The following is a 20,017-nucleotide window of genomic DNA, read 5'->3' as shown; positions in this document are numbered from 1 at the left end:
AGCTCCTTGTCCTCGACAGATATCTAGTCCGGGTTTATAGTTCAATGCACTGCTGTGGTCAGCACAGCTCCCCGTCCTGGACAGTTATCTAGGCCGGGTTTATAGATCAATGCACTGCTGTGGTCTACACTGCTCCCCGTCCTGGACAGATATATAGTCTGGGTTTATAGATCAATGCACTGCTGTGGTGTGCACAGCTCCCTGTCCTGGACATTTATCTAGTCCGGGTTTATCGTTCAATGCAGTGCTGTGGTCTTCACAGCTCCCCGTCCTGGACAGTTATCTCGGCCGGGTTTATAGATCAATGCACTGCTGTGGTCTTCACTGCTACCCGTCCTGGACAGATATCTAGTCCGTGTTTATATATCAATGCACTGCTGTGGTCTGCACACAGCTCCCCTTCCTGTTCAGATATATATATTCAGTGTTTATAGATCAATGCACTGCTGTGGTCTGCACAGCTCCCCGTGCTGGACAGATATCTAGTCCGGGTGTATATATCAATGCACTGCTGTGGTCTGCATACCTCCCCTTCCTGGACAGATATCTAGTCCGGGTTAATAGATCAATGCACTACTGTGGTCTGCACAGCTCCCCGTCCTGGACAGATATCTCGTGCGGGTTTATAGATCAATGCACTGCTGTTGTCTGCACAGCTCCCTGTCCTGGACAGATATCTAGTCCGGGTTTATACTTCAATGCACTGCTGTGGTCTGCACAGCTCCCCGTCCTGGACAGATATCTCGTCCGGGTTTCTAGATCAAAGCACTGCTGTGGTCTGCACAGCTCCCCGTCCTGGACAGATATCTAGTCTGGGTTTATCGATCAATGCACTGCTGTGGCTTGCACAGCGACCCGTGCTGGACAGATGTCTAGTCTGGGTTTCGAGATCAATGCACTGCAGTGGTGTGCACAGCTCCCCGTCCTGGACAGATATCTAGTCTGGGTTTATCGATCAATGCACTGCTGTGGCTTGCACAGCGACCCGTGCTGGACAGATGTCTAGTCTGGGTTTATATATTAATGCACTGCTGTGGTCTGCACAACTCCCCGTCCTGGACAGATATCTAGTCTGGGTTTACACATCAATGCGCTGCTGAGGTCTGCACAGCTCACCGTCCTGGACAGATATCTAGTCTGGGTATACAGTTCAATCCATGCTGTGGTCTGCACAGCTCCCGTCCTGGACAGATATCTAGTCCGGGGTTTTAGGTCAATGCATTGCTGTGGTGTGCACAGCTCCCCGTCCTGGAGAGATATCAAGTCTGGTGATACAGATCAATGCACTGCTGTGGTCTGCACAGGTCCCTGTCCTGCACAGATATCTCGTCCGGGTTTATAGATCAATGCATTGCTGTGGTTTGCATAGCTCCACGTCCTGGACAGATATCTCGTCTGGGTTTATCGATCAATGCACTGCTGTGGTCTGCACAGCTCCCCGTCCTGGACAGATATCTAGTCTGGGTTTATAGATCAATGCACTGCTGTGGTCTGCACAGCTCCCCCTCCTGAACAGGTATATAGTCCGTGTTTATAGATCAATGCACTGCTGTGGTCTGCACAGATCCCCGGCCTGGACAGATATCTAATCCGGGTTTATAGATCAATGCACTGCTGTGGTCTGCACAGCTCCTTGTCCTGGACAGTTGTCTAGTCCGGGTTTCTAGATCAATGCACTGCAGTGGTGTGCACAGCTCCCCGTCCTGGACAGATATCTCGGCCGTGTTTATAGATCAAGGCACTGCTGTGGTCTTCACGGCTCCCGTCCTGTACAGATATATAGTCCGGGTTTATATATCAATGCACTGCTGTGGTCTGCACAGCTCCCCGTCCTGGACAGATATCTAGTCTGGGTTTACACATCAATGCGCTGCTGAGGTCTGCACAGCTCCCCGTCCTGGACAGATATCTAGTCTGGGTATACATTTCAATCCACTGCTGTGGTCTGCACAGCTCCCGTCCTGGACAGATATCTAGTCCGGGGTTTTAGGTCAATGCATTGCTGTGGTGTGCACAGCTCCCCGTCCTGGAGAGATATCAAGTCTGGTGATACAGATCAATGCACTGCTGTGGTCTGCACAAGTCCCTGTCCTGCACAGATATCTCGTCCGGGTTTATAGATCAATGCATTGCTGTGGTTTGCATAGCTCCACGTCCTGGACAGATATCTCGTCTGGGTTTATCGATCAATGCACTGCTGTGGTCTGCACAGCTCCCGGTCCTGGACAGATATCTAGTCTGGGTTTATCGATCAATGCACTGCTGTGGTCTACACAGCTCCCCGTCCTGGACAGATATCAAGTCTGGGTTTATAGATCAATACACTGCTGTGGTCTGCACAGCTCCCTGTCCTGGACAGATATCAAGTCTGGGTTTATAGATCAATGCAGTGCTGTGGTCTGCACAGCTCCCCGTCCTGGACAGATATCTAGTCTGAGGTTATAGATCAATGCACTGCTGTGGTCTACACAGCTCCAAGTCCTGGACAGATATCTAGTCTGGGTTTATATATCAATGCACTGCTGTGGTCTGCATACCTCCCCTTCCTGGACAGATATCTAGTCCGGGTTAATAGATCAATGCACTAATGTGGTCTGCACAGCTCCCCGTCCTGGACAGATATCCCTTGCGGGTTTATAGATCAATGCACTGCTGTTGTCTGCACAGCTCCCTGTCCTGGACAGATATCTAGTCCGGGTTTATACTTGAATGCACTGCTGTGGTCTGCACAGCTCCCCGTCCTGGACAGATATCTAGTCTGGGTTTATCGATCAATGCACTGCTGTGGCTTGCACAGCGACCCGTGCTGGACAGATGTCTAGTCTGGGTTTCTAGATCAATGCACTGCAGTGGTGTGCACAGCTCCCCGTCCTGGACAGATATCTAGTCTGGGTTTATCGATCAATGCACTGCTGTGGCTTGCACAGCGACCCGTGCTGGACAGATATCTAGTCTGGGTTTATATATCAATGCACTGCTGTGGTCTGCACAGCTCCCCGTCCTGGACAGATATCTAGTCTGGGTTTATCGATCAATCCACTGCTGTGGTCTGCACAGCTCCCCGTCCTGGACAGATATCAAGTCTGGGTTTATAGATCAATGCACTGCTGTGGTCTGCACAGCTCCCTGTCCTGGACAGATATCAAGTCTGGGTTTATAGATCAATGCAGTGCTTTGGTCTGCACAGCTCCCCGTCCTGGACAGATATCTAGTCTGAGGTTATAGATCAATGCACTGCTGTGGTCTCCACAGCTCCCCGTCCTGGACAGATATCTAATCCGGGTTTATAGATCAATGCACTGCTGTGGTCTGCACAGCACCCCGTCCTGGACAATTATCTAGTCTGGGTTTATCGATCAATGCACTGCTGTGGCTTGCACAGCGACCCGTGTTGGACAGATGTCTAGTCTGGGTTTATATATCAATGCACTGCTGTGGTCTGCACAGCTCCCCGTCCTGGACAGATATCTAGTCTGGGTTTACACATCAATGCGCTGCTGAGGTCTGCACAGCTCCCCGTCCTGGACAGATATCTAGTCTGGGTATACAGTTCAATCCACTGCTGTGGTCTGCACAGCTCCCGTCCTGGACAGATATCTAGTCCGGGGTTTTAGGTCAATGCATTGCTGTGGTGTGCACAGCTCCCCGTCCTGGAGAGATATCAAGTCTGGTGATACAGATCAATGCACTGCTGTGGTGTGCACAGCTCCCCGTCCTGGACAGATATCTAGTCTGGGTTTATAGATCAATGCACTGCTATGGTCTGCACAGCTCCCCGTGCTGGACAGATATCTAGTCTGGGTGTATACATCAATGCACTGCTGTGGACTACACAGCTCCCCGTCCTGGACAGATATCTAGTCCGGGTTTAGAGATCAATGCACTGCTGTGGTCTGCACAGCTCCCCGTCCTGGACAGATATGTCGTCCGCGCTTATAGATCAATGCATTGCTGTGGTGAGCACAGCTCCCCGTCCTGGACAGATATCAAGTCTGGGTTTGTCGATCAATGCACTGCTGTGGTTTGCACAGCGATCTGTGCTGGACAGATATCCATTCTGGGTTTATATATCAATGCACTGCTGTGGTGTACACAGCCCCCCGTCCTGGACAGATATCTAGTCTGGGTTTATATATCAATGCACTGCTGTGGCTTTCACAGCGACCTGTGCTGGACAGATGTCTAGTCTGGGTTTCTAGATCAATGCACTGCAGTGGTGTGCACAGCTCCCCGTCCTGGACAGATATCTAGTCTGGGTTTATCGATCAATGCACTGCTGTGGCTTGCACAGCGACCCGTGCTGGACAGATGTCTAGTCTGGGTTTATATATCAATGCACTGCTGTGGTCTGCACAGCTCCCCGTCCTGGACAGATATCTAGTCTGGGTTTACACATCAATGCGCTGCTGAGGTCTGCACAGCTCCCCGTCCTGGACAGATATCTAGTCTGGGTATACAGTTCAATCCATTGCTGTGGTCTGCATAGCTCCCGTCCTGGACAGATATCTAGTCCGGGGTTTTAGGTCAATGCATTGCTGTGGTGTGCACAGCTCCCCGTCCAGGAGAGATATGAAGTCTGGTGATACAGATCAATGCACTGCTGTGGTCTGCACAGGTCCCTGTCCTGCACAGATATCTCGTCCGGTTTTATAGATCAATGCACTGCTGTGGTTTGCATAGCTCCACGTCCTGGACAGATATCTCGTCTGGGTTTATCGATCAATGCACTGCTGTGGTCTGCACAGCTCCCCGTCCTGGACAGATATCTAGTCTGGGTTTATAGATCAATGCACTGCTGTGGTCTGCACAGCTCCCCGTCCCGTACAGTTATATAGTCCGTGTTTATAGATCAATGCACTGCTGTGGTCTGCACAGATCCCCGGCCTGGACAGATATCTAATCCGGGTTTATAGATTAATGCACTGCTGTGGCTTGCACAGCGATCCGTGCTGGACAGATGTCTAGTCTGGGTTTATATATCAATGCACTGCTGTGGTCTGCACAGCTCCCCGTCCTGGACAGATATCTAATCTGGGTTTACAGTTCAATCCACTGCTGTGGTCTGCACAGCTCCCGTCCTGGACAGATATCTAGTCCGGGGTTTTAGGTCAATGCATTGCTGTGGTGTGCACAGCTCCCCGTCCTGGAGAGATATCAAGTCTGGTGATACAGATCAATGCACTGCTGTGGTCTGCACAAGTCCCTGTCCTGCACAGATATCTCGTCCGGGTTTATAGATCAGTGCATTGCTGTGGTTTGCATAGCTCCACGTCCTGGACAGATATCTCGTCTGGGTTTATCGATCAATGCACTGCTGTGGTCTGCACAGCTCCCGGTCCTGGACAGATATCTAGTCTGGGTTTATAGATCAATGCACTGCTGTGGTCTACACAGCTCCCCGTCCTGGACAGATATGGAGTCTGGGTTTATAGTTCAATGCACTGCTGTGGTCTGCACAGCTCCCTGTCCTGGACAGATATCAAGTCTGGGTTTATAGATCAATGCAGTGCTGTGGTCTGCACAGCTCCCCGTCCTGGACAGATATCTAGTCTGAGGTTAGAGATCAATGCACTGCTGTGGTCTACACAGCTCCAAGTCCTAGACAGATATCTAGTCTGGGTTTATATATCAATGCACTGCGGTGGTGTGCACAGCTCCCCGTCCTGGACAGATATCTAGTCTGGGTTTATAGATCAATGCACTGCTATGGTCTGCACAGCTCCCCGTCCTGGACAGATATCTAGTCCGGGTTTAGAGATCAATGCACTGCTGTGGTCTGCACAGCTCCCCGTCCTGGACAGATATGTCGTCCGCGGTTATAGATCAATGCATTGCTGTGGTGAGCACAGCTCCCCGTCCTGGACAGATATCAAGTCTTGGATTGTCGATCAATGCACTGCTGTGGTTTGCACAGCGATCCGTGCTGGACAGATATCTAGTCTGTGTTTATATATCAATGCACTGCTGTGGTGTACACAGCCCCCCGTCCTGGACAGATATCTAGTCTGGGTTTACACATCAATGCACTGCTGAGGTCTGCACAGCTCCCAGTCCGAGACAGATATCTAGTCTGGGTATTCAGATCAATCCACTGCTGTGGTCTGCACAGCTCCCCGTCCTGTACAGGTATATAGTCGGTGTTTATAGATCAATGCACTGCTGTGGTCTGCACAGCTCCCCGTCCTGGACAGATATCTAGTCTGAGGTTATAGATCAATGCACTGCTGTGGTCTCCACAGCTCCCCGTCCTGGACAGATATCTAGTCTGAGGTTATAGATCAATGCACTGCTGTGGTCTAAACAGCTCCCCGTCCTGGACAGATATCAAGTCTGGGTTTATAGATCAATGCACTGCTGTGGTCTGCACAGCTCCCTGTCCTGGACAGATATCAAGTCTGGGTTTATAGATCAATGCAGTGCTTTGGTCTGCACAGCTCCCCGTCCTGGACAGATATCTAGTCTGAGGTTATAGATCAATGCACTGCTGTGGTCTCCACAGCTCCCCGTCCTGGACAGATATCTAAACCGGGTTTATAGATCAATGCCCTGCTGTGGTCTGCACAGCTCCCCGTCCTGGACAGTTGTCTAGTCGGGGTTTCGAGATCAATGCACTGCAGTGGTGTGCACAACTCCCCGTCCTGGACAGATATCTAGTCTGGGTTTATCGATCAATGCACTGCTGTGGCTTGCACAGCGACCCGTGCTGGACAGATGTCTAGTCTGGGTTTATATATCAATGCACTGCTGTGGTCTGCACAGCTCCCCGTCCTGGACAGATATCTAGTCTGGGTTTACACATCAATTCGCTGCTGAGGTCTGCACAGCTCCCCGTCCTGGACAGATATCTAGTCTGGGTTTATAGATCAATGCACTGCTGTGGTCTGCACAGCTCCCCGTCCTGGACAGATATCTAGTCTGGGTTTATAGATCAATGCACTGCTGTGGTCTGCACAGATCCCCGGCCTGGACAGATATCTAATCCGGGTTTATAGATCAATGCACTGCTGTGGTCTGCACAGATCCCCGGCCTGGACAGATATCTAATCCGGGTTTATAGATCAATGCACTGCTGTGGTCTGCACAGCTCCCCGTCCTGGACAGATATCTAGTCTGGGTTTATAGATCAATGCACTGCTGTGGTGTGCACAGCTCCCCGTCCCGAACAGTTATATAGTCCGTGTTTATAGATCAATGCACTGCTGTGGTCTGCACAGATCCCCGGCCTGGACAGATATCTAATCCGGGTTTATAGATTAATGCACTGCTGTGGCTTGCACAGCGATCCGTGCTGGACAGATGTCTAGTCTGGGTTTATATATCAATGCACTGCTGTGGTCTGCACAGCTCCCCGTCCTGGACAGATATCTAATCTGGGTTTACAGTTCAATCCACTGCTGTGGTCTGCACAGCTCCCGTCCTGGACAGATATCTAGTCCGGGGTTTTAGGTCAATGCATTGCTGTGGTGTGCACAGCTCCCCGTCCTGGAGAGATATCAAGTCTGGTGATACAGATCAATGCACTGCTGTGGTCTGCACAAGTCCCTGTCCTGCACAGATATCTCGTCCGGGTTTATAGATCAGTGCATTGCTGTGGTTTGCATAGCTCCACGTCCTGGACAGATATGGAGTCTGGGTTTATAGATCAATGCACTGCTGTGGTCTGCACAGCTCCCTGTCCTGGACAGATATCAAGTCTGGGTTTATAGATCAATGCAGTGCTGTGGTCTGCACAGCTCCCCGTCCTGGACAGATATCTAGTCTGAGGTTAGAGATCAATGCACTGCTGTGGTCTACACAGCTCCAAGTCCTAGACAGATATCTAATCTGGGTTTATATATCAATGCACTGCGGTGGTGTGCACAGCTCCCCGTACTGGACAGATATCTAGTCTGGGTTTATAGATCAATGCACTGCTATGGTCTGCACAGCTCCCCGTCCTGGACAGATATCTAGTCCGGGTTTAGAGATCAATGCACTGCTGTGGTCTGCACAGCTCCCCGTCCTGGACAGATATGTCGTCCGCGGTTATAGATCAATGCATTGCTGTGGTGAGCACAGCTCCCCGTCCTGGACAGATATCAAGTCTTGGATTGTCGATCAATGCACTGCTGTGGTTTGCACAGCGATCCGTGCTGGACAGATATCTAGTCTGTGTTTATATATCAATGCACTGCTGTGGTGTACACAGCCCCCCGTCCTGGACAGATATCTAGTCTGGGTTTACACATCAATGCACTGCTGAGGTCTGCACAGCTCCCAGTCCGAGACAGATATCTAGTCTGGGTATTCAGATCAATCCACTGCTGTGGTCTGCACAGCTCCCCGTCCTGTACAGGTATATAGTCGGTGTTTATAGATCAATGCACTGCTGTGGTCTGCACAGCTCCCCGTCCTGGACAGATATCTAGTCTGAGGTTATAGATCAATGCACTGCTGTGGTCTAAACAGCTCCCCGTCCTGGACAGATATCAAGTCTGGGTTTATAGATCAATGCACTGCTGTGGTCTGCACAGCTCCCTGTCCTGGACAGATATCAAGTCTGGGTTTATAGATCAATGCAGTGCTTTGGTCTGCACAGCTCCCCGTCCTGGACAGGTATCTAGTCTGAGGTTATAGATCAATGCACTGCTGTGGTCTCCACAGCTCCCCGTCCTGGACAGATATCTAAACCGGGTTTATAGATCAATGCCCTGCTGTGGTCTGCACAGCTCCCCGTCCTGGACAGTTGTCTAGTCCGGGTTTCGAGATCAATGCACTGCAGTGGTGTGCACAACTCCCCGTCCTGGACAGATATCTAGTCTGGGTTTATCGATCAATGCACTGCTGTGGCTTGCACAGCGACCCGTGCTGGACAGATGTCTAGTCTGGGTTTATATATCAATGCACTGCTGTGGTCTGCACAGCTCCCCGTCCTGGACAGATATCTAGTCTGGGTTTACACATCAATTCGCTGCTGAGGTCTGCACAGCTCCCCGTCCTGGACAGATATCTAGTCTGGGTTTATAGATCAATGCACTGCTGTGGTCTGCACAGCTCCCGGTCCTGGACAGATATCTAGTCTGGGTTTATAGATCAATGCACTGCTGTGGTCTACACAGCTCCCCGTCCTGGACAGATATCAAGTCTGGGTTTATAGATCAATGCACTGCTATGGTCTGCACAGCTCCCCGTCCTGGACAGATATCTAGTCCGGGTTTAGAGATCAATGCACTGCTGTGGTCTGCACAGCTCCCCGTCCTGGACAGATATGTCGTCCGCGGTTATAGATCAATGCATTGCTGTGGTGAGCACAGCTCCCCGTCCTGGACAGATATCAAGTCTTGGATTGTCGATCAATGCACTGCTGTGGTTTGCACAGCGATCCGTGCTGGACAGATATCTAGTCTGTGTTTATATATCAATGCACTGCTGTGGTGTACACAGCCCCCCGTCCTGGACAGATATCTAGTCTGGGTTTACACATCAATGCACTGCTGAGGTCTGCACAGCTCCCAGTCCGAGACAGATATCTAGTCTGGGTATTCAGATCAATCCACTGCTGTGGTCTGCACAGCTCCCCGTCCTGTACAGGTATATAGTCGGTGTTTATAGATCAATGCACTGCTGTGGTCTGCACAGCTCCCCGTCCTGGACAGATATCTAGTCTGAGGTTATAGATCAATGCACTGCTGTGGTCTCCACAGCTCCCCGTCCTGGACAGATATCTAGTCTGAGGTTATAGATCAATGCACTGCTGTGGTCTAAACAGCTCCCCGTCCTGGACAGATATCAAGTCTGGGTTTATAGATCAATGCACTGCTGTGGTCTGCACAGCTCCCTGTCCTGGACAGATATCAAGTCTGGGTTTATAGATCAATGCAGTGCTTTGGTCTGCACAGCTCCCCGTCCTGGACAGATATCTAGTCTGAGGTTATAGATCAATGCACTGCTGTGGTCTCCACAGCTCCCCGTCCTGGACAGATATCTAAACCGGGTTTATAGATCAATGCCCTGCTGTGGTCTGCACAGCTCCCCGTCCTGGACAGTTGTCTAGTCGGGGTTTCGAGATCAATGCACTGCAGTGGTGTGCACAACTCCCCGTCCTGGACAGATATCTAGTCTGGGTTTATCGATCAATGCACTGCTGTGGCTTGCACAGCGACCCGTGCTGGACAGATGTCTAGTCTGGGTTTATATATCAATGCACTGCTGTGGTCTGCACAGCTCCCCGTCCTGGACAGATATCTAGTCTGGGTTTACACATCAATTCGCTGCTGAGGTCTGCACAGCTCCCCGTCCTGGACAGATATCTAGTCTGGGTTTATAGATCAATGCACTGCTGTGGTCTGCACAGCTCCCCGTCCTGGACAGATATCTAGTCTGGGTTTATAGATCAATGCACTGCTGTGGTCTGCACAGATCCCCGGCCTGGACAGATATCTAATCCGGGTTTATAGATCAATGCACTGCTGTGGTCTGCACAGATCCCCGGCCTGGACAGATATCTAATCCGGGTTTATAGATCAATGCACTGCTGTGGTCTGCACAGCTCCCCGTCCTGGACAGATATCTAGTCTGGGTTTATAGATCAATGCACTGCTGTGGTCTGCACAGCTCCCCGTCCCGTACAGTTATATAGTCCGTGTTTATAGATCAATGCACTGCTGTGGTCTGCACAGATCCCCGGCCTGGACAGATATCTAATCCGGGTTTATAGATTAATGCACTGCTGTGGCTTGCACAGCGATCCGTGCTGGACAGATGTCTAGTCTGGGTTTATATATCAATGCACTGCTGTGGTCTGCACAGCTCCCCGTCCTGGACAGATATCTAATCTGGGTTTACAGTTCAATCCACTGCTGTGGTCTGCACAGCTCCCGTCCTGGACAGATATCTAGTCCGGGGTTTTAGGTCAATGCATTGCTGTGGTGTGCACAGCTCCCCGTCCTGGAGAGATATCAAGTCTGGTGATACAGATCAATGCACTGCTGTGGTCTGCACAAGTCCCTGTCCTGCACAGATATCTCGTCCGGGTTTATAGATCAGTGCATTGCTGTGGTTTGCATAGCTCCACGTCCTGGACAGATATGGAGTCTGGGTTTATAGATCAATGCACTGCTGTGGTCTGCACAGCTCCCTGTCCTGGACAGATATCAAGTCTGGGTTTATAGATCAATGCAGTGCTGTGGTCTGCACAGCTCCCCGTCCTGGACAGATATCTAGTCTGAGGTTAGAGATCAATGCACTGCTGTGGTCTACACAGCTCCAAGTCCTAGACAGATATCTAATCTGGGTTTATATATCAATGCACTGCGGTGGTGTGCACAGCTCCCCGTCCTGGACAGATATCTAGTCTGGGTTTATAGATCAATGCACTGCTATGGTCTGCACAGCTCCCCGTCCTGGACAGATATCTAGTCCGGGTTTAGAGATCAATGCACTGCTGTGGTCTGCACAGCTCCCCGTCCTGGACAGATATGTCGTCCGCGGTTATAGATCAATGCATTGCTGTGGTGAGCACAGCTCCCCGTCCTGGACAGATATCAAGTCTTGGATTGTCGATCAATGCACTGCTGTGGTTTGCACAGCGATCCGTGCTGGACAGATATCTAGTCTGTGTTTATATATCAATGCACTGCTGTGGTGTACACAGCCCCCCGTCCTGGACAGATATCTAGTCTGGGTTTACACATCAATGCACTGCTGAGGTCTGCACAGCTCCCAGTCCGAGACAGATATCTAGTCTGGGTATTCAGATCAATCCACTGCTGTGGTCTGCACAGCTCCCCGTCCTGTACAGGTATATAGTCGGTGTTTATAGATCAATGCACTGCTGTGGTCTGCACAGCTCCCCGTCCTGGACAGATATCTAGTCTGAGGTTATAGATCAATGCACTGCTGTGGTCTCCACAGCTCCCCGTCCTGGACAGATATCTAGTCTGAGGTTATAGATCAATGCACTGCTGTGGTCTAAACAGCTCCCCGTCCTGGACAGATATCAAGTCTGGGTTTATAGATCAATGCACTGCTGTGGTCTGCACAGCTCCCTGTCCTGGACAGATATCAAGTCTGGGTTTATAGATCAATGCAGTGCTTTGGTCTGCACAGCTCCCCGTCCTGGACAGGTATCTAGTCTGAGGTTATAGATCAATGCACTGCTGTGGTCTCCACAGCTCCCCGTCCTGGACAGATATCTAAACCGGGTTTATAGATCAATGCCCTGCTGTGGTCTGCACAGCTCCCCGTCCTGGACAGTTGTCTAGTCCGGGTTTCGAGATCAATGCACTGCAGTGGTGTGCACAACTCCCCGTCCTGGACAGATATCTAGTCTGGGTTTATCGATCAATGCACTGCTGTGGCTTGCACAGCGACCCGTGCTGGACAGATGTCTAGTCTGGGTTTATATATCAATGCACTGCTGTGGTCTGCACAGCTCCCCGTCCTGGACAGATATCTAGTCTGGGTTTACACATCAATTCGCTGCTGAGGTCTGCACAGCTCCCCGTCCTGGACAGATATCTAGTCTGGGTTTATAGATCAATGCACTGCTGTGGTCTGCACAGCTCCCGGTCCTGGACAGATATCTAGTCTGGGTTTATAGATCAATGCACTGCTGTGGTCTACACAGCTCCCCGTCCTGGACAGATATCAAGTCTGGGTTTATAGATCAATGCACTGCTGTGGTCTGCACAGCTCCCTGTCCTGGACAGATATCAAGTCTGGGTTTATAGATCAATGCACTGCTGTGGTCTGCACAGCTCCCTGTCCTGGACAGATATCTAGTCTGGGTTTATATATCAATGCACTGCTGTGGTGTGCACAGCTCCCCGTCCGGGACAGATATCTAGTCTGGGTTTAGAGATCAATGCACTGCTATGGTCTGCACAGCTCCCCGTCCTGGACAGATATCTAGTCTGGGTTTATAGATCACAGCTCTGCTATGGTCTGCACAGCTCCCCGTGCTGGACAGATATCTAGTCTGGGTTTATACATCAATGCACTGCTGTGGTCTACACAGCTCCCCGTCCTGGACAGATATCTAGTCCGGGTTTAGAGATCAATGCACTGCTGTGGTCTGCACAGCTCCCCGTCCTGGACAGATATGTCGTCCGCGGTTATAGATCAATGCATTGCTGTGGTGAGCACATCTCCCCGTCTTGGACAGATATCAAGTCTGGGTTTGTCGATCAATGCACTGCTGTGGTTTGCACAGCGACCCGTGCTGGACAGATATCTAGTCTGGGTTTATATATCAATGCACTGCTGTGGTGTACACAGCCCCCCGTCCTGGACAGATATCTAGTCTGGGTTTACACATCAATGCACTGCTGAGGTCTGCACAACTCCCAGTCCTAGACAGAAATCTAGTCTGGGGTTATAAATCAATGCACTGCTTTGGCCTGCACAGCTCCCCGTCGTGGACAGATATCTAGTCTGGGTATACAGATCAATCCACTGCAGTGGTGTGCACAGCTCCCCGTCCTGGACAGATATCTAGTCTGGGTTTATCGATCAATGCACTGATGTGGCTTGCACAGCGATCCGTGCTGGACAGATGTCTCGTCTGGGTGTATATATCAATGCACTGCTGTGGTCTGCACAGCTCCCCGTCCTGGACAGATATCTAGTCTGGGTTTACACATCAATGCGCTGCTGAGGTCTGCACAGCTCACCGTCCTGGACAGATATCTAGTCTGGGTATACAGTTCAATCCACTGCTGTGGTCTGCACAGCTCGCGTCCTGGACAGATATCTAGTCCAGGGTTTTAGGTCAATGCATTGCTGTGGTGTGCACAGCTCCCCGTCCTGGAGAGATATGAAGTCTGGTGATACAGATCAATGCACTGCTGTGGTCTGCACAGCTCCCCGTCCTGGACAGATATCTAGTCTGGGTTTATATATCAATGCACTGCTACGGTCTGCACAGCTCCCCGTCATGGACAGATATCTAGTCTGGGTTTATAGATCACAGCTCTGCTATGGTCTGCACAGCTCCCCGTGCTGGACAGATATCTAGTCTGGGTGTATACATCAATGCACTGCTGTGGTCTACACAGCTACCCGTCCTGGACAGATATCTAGTCCGGGTTTAGAGATCAATGCACTGCTGTGGTCTGCACAGCTCCCCGTCCTGGACAGATATGTCGTCCGCGGTTATAGATCAATGCATTGCTGTGGTGAGCACAGCTCCCCGTCCTGGACAGATATCAAGTCTGGGTTTGTGGATGAATGCACTGCTGTGGTTTGCACAGCGACCTGTGCTGGACAGATATCTAGTCTGGGTTTATATATCAATGCACTGCTGTGGTGTACACAGCCCCTCGTCCTGGACAGATATCTAGTCTGGGTTTACACATCAATGCACTGCTGAGGTCTGCACAGCTCCCAGTCCGAGACAGAAATCTAGTCTGGGGTTATAAATCAATGCACTGCTGTGGCCTGCACAGCTCCCCGTCCTGGACAGATATCTAGTCTGGGTATACAGATCAATCCACTGCTGTAGTCTGCACAGCTCCCCGTCCTGTACAGGTATATAGTCCGTGTTTATAGATCAATGCACTGCTGTGGTCTGCACAGCTCCCCGTCCTGGACAGATATCTAGTCTGGGTTTACACATCAATGCACTGCTGAGGTCTGCACAGCTCCCCGTCCTGGACAGATATCTAGTCTGGGTTTACACATCAATGCGCTGCTGAGGTCTGCACAGCTCCCCGTCCTGGACAGATATCTAGTCTGGGTATACAGTTCAATCCATTGCTGTGGTCTGCACAGCTCCCGTCCTGGACAGATATCTAGTCCGGGGTTTTAGGTCAATGCATTGCTGTGGTGTGCACAGCTCCCCGTCCTGGAGAGATATGAAGTCTGGTGATACAGATGAATGCACTGCTGTGGTCTGCACAGGTCCCTGTCCTGCACAGATATCTCGTCCGGGTTTATAGATCAATGCATTGCTGTGGTTTGCATAGCTCCACGTCCTGGACAGATATCTCGTCTGGGTTTATCGATCAATGCACTGCTGTGGTCTGCCCAGCTCCCCGTCCTGGACAGATATCTAGTCTGGGTTTATAGATCAATGCACTGATGTGGTCTGCACAGTTCCCCGTCCTGTACAGGTATATAGTCCGTGTTTATAGATCAATGCACTGCTGTGGTCTGCACAGATCCCCGGCCTGGACAGATATCTAATCCGGGTTTATAGATCAATGCACTGCTGTGGTCTGCACAGCTCCCTGTCCTGGACAGATATCAAGTTTGGGTTTATAGATCAATGCACTGCTGTGGTCTGCACAGCTCCCTGTCCTGGACAGATATCTAGTCTGGGTTTATATATCAATGCACTGCTGTGGTGTGCACAGCTCCCCGTTCGGGACAGATATCTAGTCTGGGTTTAGAGATCAATGCACTGCTATGGTCTGCACAGCTCCCCGTCCTGGACAGATATCTAGTCTGGGTTTATAGATCACAGCTCTGCTATGGTCTGCACAGCTCCCCGTGCTGGACAGATATCTAGTCTGGGTTTATACATCAATGCACTGCTGTGGTCTACACAGCTCCCCGTCCTGGACAGATATCTAGTCTGGGTTTATAGATCAATGCACTGATGTGGTCTGCACAGTTCCCCGTCCTGTACAGGTATATAGTCCGTGTTTATAGATCAATGCACTGCTGTGGTCTGCACAGATCCCCGGCCTGGACAGATATCTAATCCGGGTTTATAGATCAATGCACTGCTGTGGTCTGCACAGCTCCCTGTCCTGGACAGATATCAAGTCTGGGTTTATAGATCAATGCACTGCTGTGGTCTGCACAGCTCCCTGTCCTGGACAGATATCTAGTCTGGGTTTATATATCAATGCACTGCTGTGGTGTGCACAGCTCCCCGTTCGGGACAGATATCTAGTCTGGGTTTAGAGATCAATGCACTGCTATGGTCTGCACAGCTCCCCGTCCTGGACAGATATCTAGTCTGGGTTTATAGATCACAGCTCTGCTATGGTCTGCACAGCTCCCCGTGCTGGACAGATATCTAGTCTGGGTTTATACATCAATGCACTGCTGTGGTCTACACAGCTCCCCGTCCTGGACAGATATCTAGTCCGGGTTTAGAGATCAATGCACTGCTGTGGTCTGCACAGCTCCCCGTCCTGGACAGATATATCGTCCGCGGTTATAGATCAATGCATTGCTGTGGTGAGCACAGCTCCCCGTCTTGGACAGATATCAAGTCTGGGTTTGTCGATCAATGCACTGCTGTGGTTTGCACAGCGACCCGTGCTGGACAGATATCTAGTCTGGGTTTATATATCAATGCACTGCTGTGGTGTACACAGCCCCCCGTCCTGGACAGATATCTAGTCTGGGTTTACACATCAATGCACTGCTGAGGTCTGCACAACTCCCAGTCCTAGACAGAAATCTAGTCTGGGGTTATAAATCAATGCACTGCTGTGGCCTGCACAGCTCCCCGTCGTGGACAGATATCTAGTCTGGGTATACAGATCAATCCACTGCAGTGGTGTGCACAGCTCCCCGTCCTGGACAGATATCTAGTCTGGGTTTATCGATCAATGCACTGATGTGGCTTGCACAGCGATCCGTGCTGGACAGATGTCTCGTCTGGGTTTATATATCAATGCACTGCTGTGGTCTGCACAGCTCCCCGTCCTGGACAGATATCTAGTCTGGGTTTACACATCAATGCGCTGCTGAGGTCTGCACAGCTCACCGTCCTGGACAGATATCTAGTCTGGGTATACAGTTCAATCCACTGCTGTGGTCTGCACAGCTCCCGTCCTGGACTGATATCTAGTCCAGGGTTTTAGGTCAATGCATTGCTGTGGTGTGCACAGCTCCCCGTCCTGGAGAGATATGAAGTCTGGTGATACAGATCAATGCACTGCTGTGGTCTGCACAGCTCCCCGTCCTGGACAGATATCTAGTCTGGGTTTATACATCAATGCACTGCTATGGTCTGCACAGCTCCCCGTCCTGGACAGATATCTAGTCTGGGTTTATAGATGACAGCTCTGCTGTGGTCTGCACAGCTCCCCGTGCTGGACAGATATCTAGTCTGGGTGTATACATCAATGCACTGCTGTGGTCTACACAGCTACCCGTCCTGGACAGATATCTAGTCCGGGTTTAGAGATCAATGCACTGCTGTGGTCTGCACAGCTCCCCGTCCTGGACAGATATGTCGTCCGCGGTTATAGATCAATGCATTGCTGTGGTGAGCACAGCTCCCCGTCCTGGACATATATCAAGTCTGGGTTTGTGGATGAATGCACTGCTGTGGTTTGCACAGCGACCTGTGCTGGACAGATATCTAGTCTGGGTTTATATATCAATGCACTGCTGTGGTGTACACAGCCCCTCGTCCTGGACAGATATCTAGTCTGGGTTTACACATCAATGCACTGCTGAGGTCTGCACAGCTCCCAGTCCGAGACAGAAATCTAGTCTGGGGTTATAAATCAATGCACTGCTGTGGTGTGCACAGCTCCCCGTCCTGTACAGGTATATAGTCCGTGTTTATAGATCAATGCACTGCTGTGGTCTGCACAGCTCCCCGGCCTGGACAGATATCTAGTCTGGGTTTACACATCAATGCACTGCTGAGGTCTGCACAGCTCCCCGTCCTGGACAGATATCTAGTCTGGGTTTACACATCAATGCGCTGCTGAGGTCTGCACAGCTCCCCGTCCTGGACAGATATCTAGTCTGGGTATACAGTTCAATCCATTGCCGTGGTCTGCACAGCTCCCGTCCTGGACAGATATCTAGTCCGGGGTTTTAGGTCAATGCATTGCTGTGGTGTGCACAGCTCCCCGTCCTGGAGAGATATGAAGTCTGGTGATGCAGATGAATGCACTGCTGTGGTCTGCACAGGTCCCTGTCCTGCACAGATATCTCGTCCGGGTTTATAGATCAATGCATTGCTGTGGTTTGCATAGCTCCACGTCCTGGACAGATATCTCGTCTGGGTTTATCGATCAATGCACTGCTGTGGTCTGCACAGCTCCCCGTCCTGGACAGATATCTAGTCTGGGTTTATAGATCAATGCACTGCTGTGGTCTGCACAGATCCCCGGCCTGGACAGATATCTAATCCGGGTTTATAGATCAATGCACTGCTGTGGTCTGCACAGCTCCTTGTCCTGGACAGTTGTCTAGTCCGGGTTTCTAGATCAATGCACTGCAGTGGTGTGCACAGCTCCCCGTCCTGGACAGATATCTAGTCTGGGTTTATCGATCAATGCACTGCTGTGGTTTGCACAGCGATCCGTGCTGGACAGATGTCTAGTCAGGGTTTATATATCAATGCACTGCTGTGGTCTGCACAGCTCCCCGTCCTGGACAGATATCTAGTCTGAGTTTACACATCAATGCGCGGCTGAGGTCTGCACAGCTCCCCGTCCTGGACAGATATCTCGTCTGGGTATACAGTTCAATCCACAGCTGTGGTCTGCACAGCTCCCGTCCTGGACAGATATCTAGTCCGGGGTTTTAGGTCAATGCATTGCTGTGGTGTGCACAGCTCCCCGTCCTGGAGAGATATCAAGTCTGGTGATACAGAACAATGCACTGTTGTGGTCTGCACAAGTCCCTGTCCTGCACAGATATCTCGTCCGGGTTTATAGATCAATGCATTGCTGTGGTTTGCATAGCTCCACGTCCTGGACAGATATCTCGTCTGGGTTTATCGATCAATGCACTGCTGTGGTCTGCACAGCTCCCGGTCCTGGACAGATATCTAGTCTGGGTTTATAGATCAATGCACTGCTGTGGTCTACACAGCTCCCCGTCCTGGACAGATATCAAGTCTGGGTTTATAGATCAATGCACTGCTGTGGTCTGCACAGCTCCCTGTCCTGGACAGATATCAAGTCTGGGTTTATAGAACATTGCAGTGCTGTGGTCTGCACAGCTCCCCGTCCGGGACAGATATCTAGTCTGAGGTTATAGATCAATGCACTGCTGTAGTCTACACTGCTCCAAGTCCTGGACAGATATCTAGTCTGGGTTTTTATATCAATGCACTGCTGTCGTGTGCACAGCTCCCCGTCCTGGACAGATATCTAGTCTGGGTTTATAGATCAATGCACTGCTATGGTCTGCACAGCTCCCCGTCCTGGACAGATATCTATTCTGGGTTTATAGATCATAGCTCGGCTATGGTCTTCACAGCTCCCCGTGCTGGACAGATATCTAGTCTGGGTTTATATATCAATGCACTGCTGTGGTCTACACAGCTCCCCGTCCTGGACAGATATCTAGTCCGGGTTTAGAGATCAATGCACTGCTGTGGTCTGCACAGCTCCCCGGCCTGGACAGATATGTCGTCCGCGGTTATAGATCAATGCATTGCTGTGGTGAGCACAGCTCCCCGTCCTGGACAGATATCAAGTCTGGGATTGTCGATCAATGCACTGCTGTGGTTTGCACAGCGACCCGTGCTGGACAGATATCTAGTCTGGGTTTATATATCAAATCACTGCTGTGGTGTACACAGCTCCCCGTCCTGGACAGATATCTAGTCCGGATTTAGAGATCAATGCACTGCTGTGGTCTGCACAGCTCCCCGTCCTGGACAGATATGTCGTCCGCGGTTATAGATCAATGCATTGCTGTGGTGAGCACAGCTCCCCGTCCTGGACAGATATCAAGTCTGGGATTGTCGATCAATGCACTGCTGTGGTTTGCACAGCGACCCGTGCTGGACAGATATCTAGTCTGGGTTTACACATCAATGCACTGCTGAGGTCTGCACAGCTCCCAGTCCGAGACAGATATCTCGTCTGGGTATACAGATCAATCCACTGCTGTGGTCTGCACAGCTCCCCGTCCTGTACAGGTATATAGTCGGTGTTTATAGATCAATGCACTGCTGTGGTCTGCACAGCTCCCCGTCCTGGACAGATATCTCGTGCGGGTTTATAGATCAATGCACTTCTGTGGTCTGCACAGCTCCTTGTCCTGGACAGATATCTACTCCGGGTGTATATATCAATGACTGCTGTGGTCTGCACACCTCCCC

Source organism: Chiloscyllium punctatum, chromosome 6, assembly GCF_047496795.1.
Source record: "Chiloscyllium punctatum isolate Juve2018m chromosome 6, sChiPun1.3, whole genome shotgun sequence".
NCBI classification, from domain to species: domain Eukaryota; kingdom Metazoa; phylum Chordata; class Chondrichthyes; order Orectolobiformes; family Hemiscylliidae; genus Chiloscyllium; species Chiloscyllium punctatum.
Note: the sequence above shows the minus strand (reverse complement) of the source record.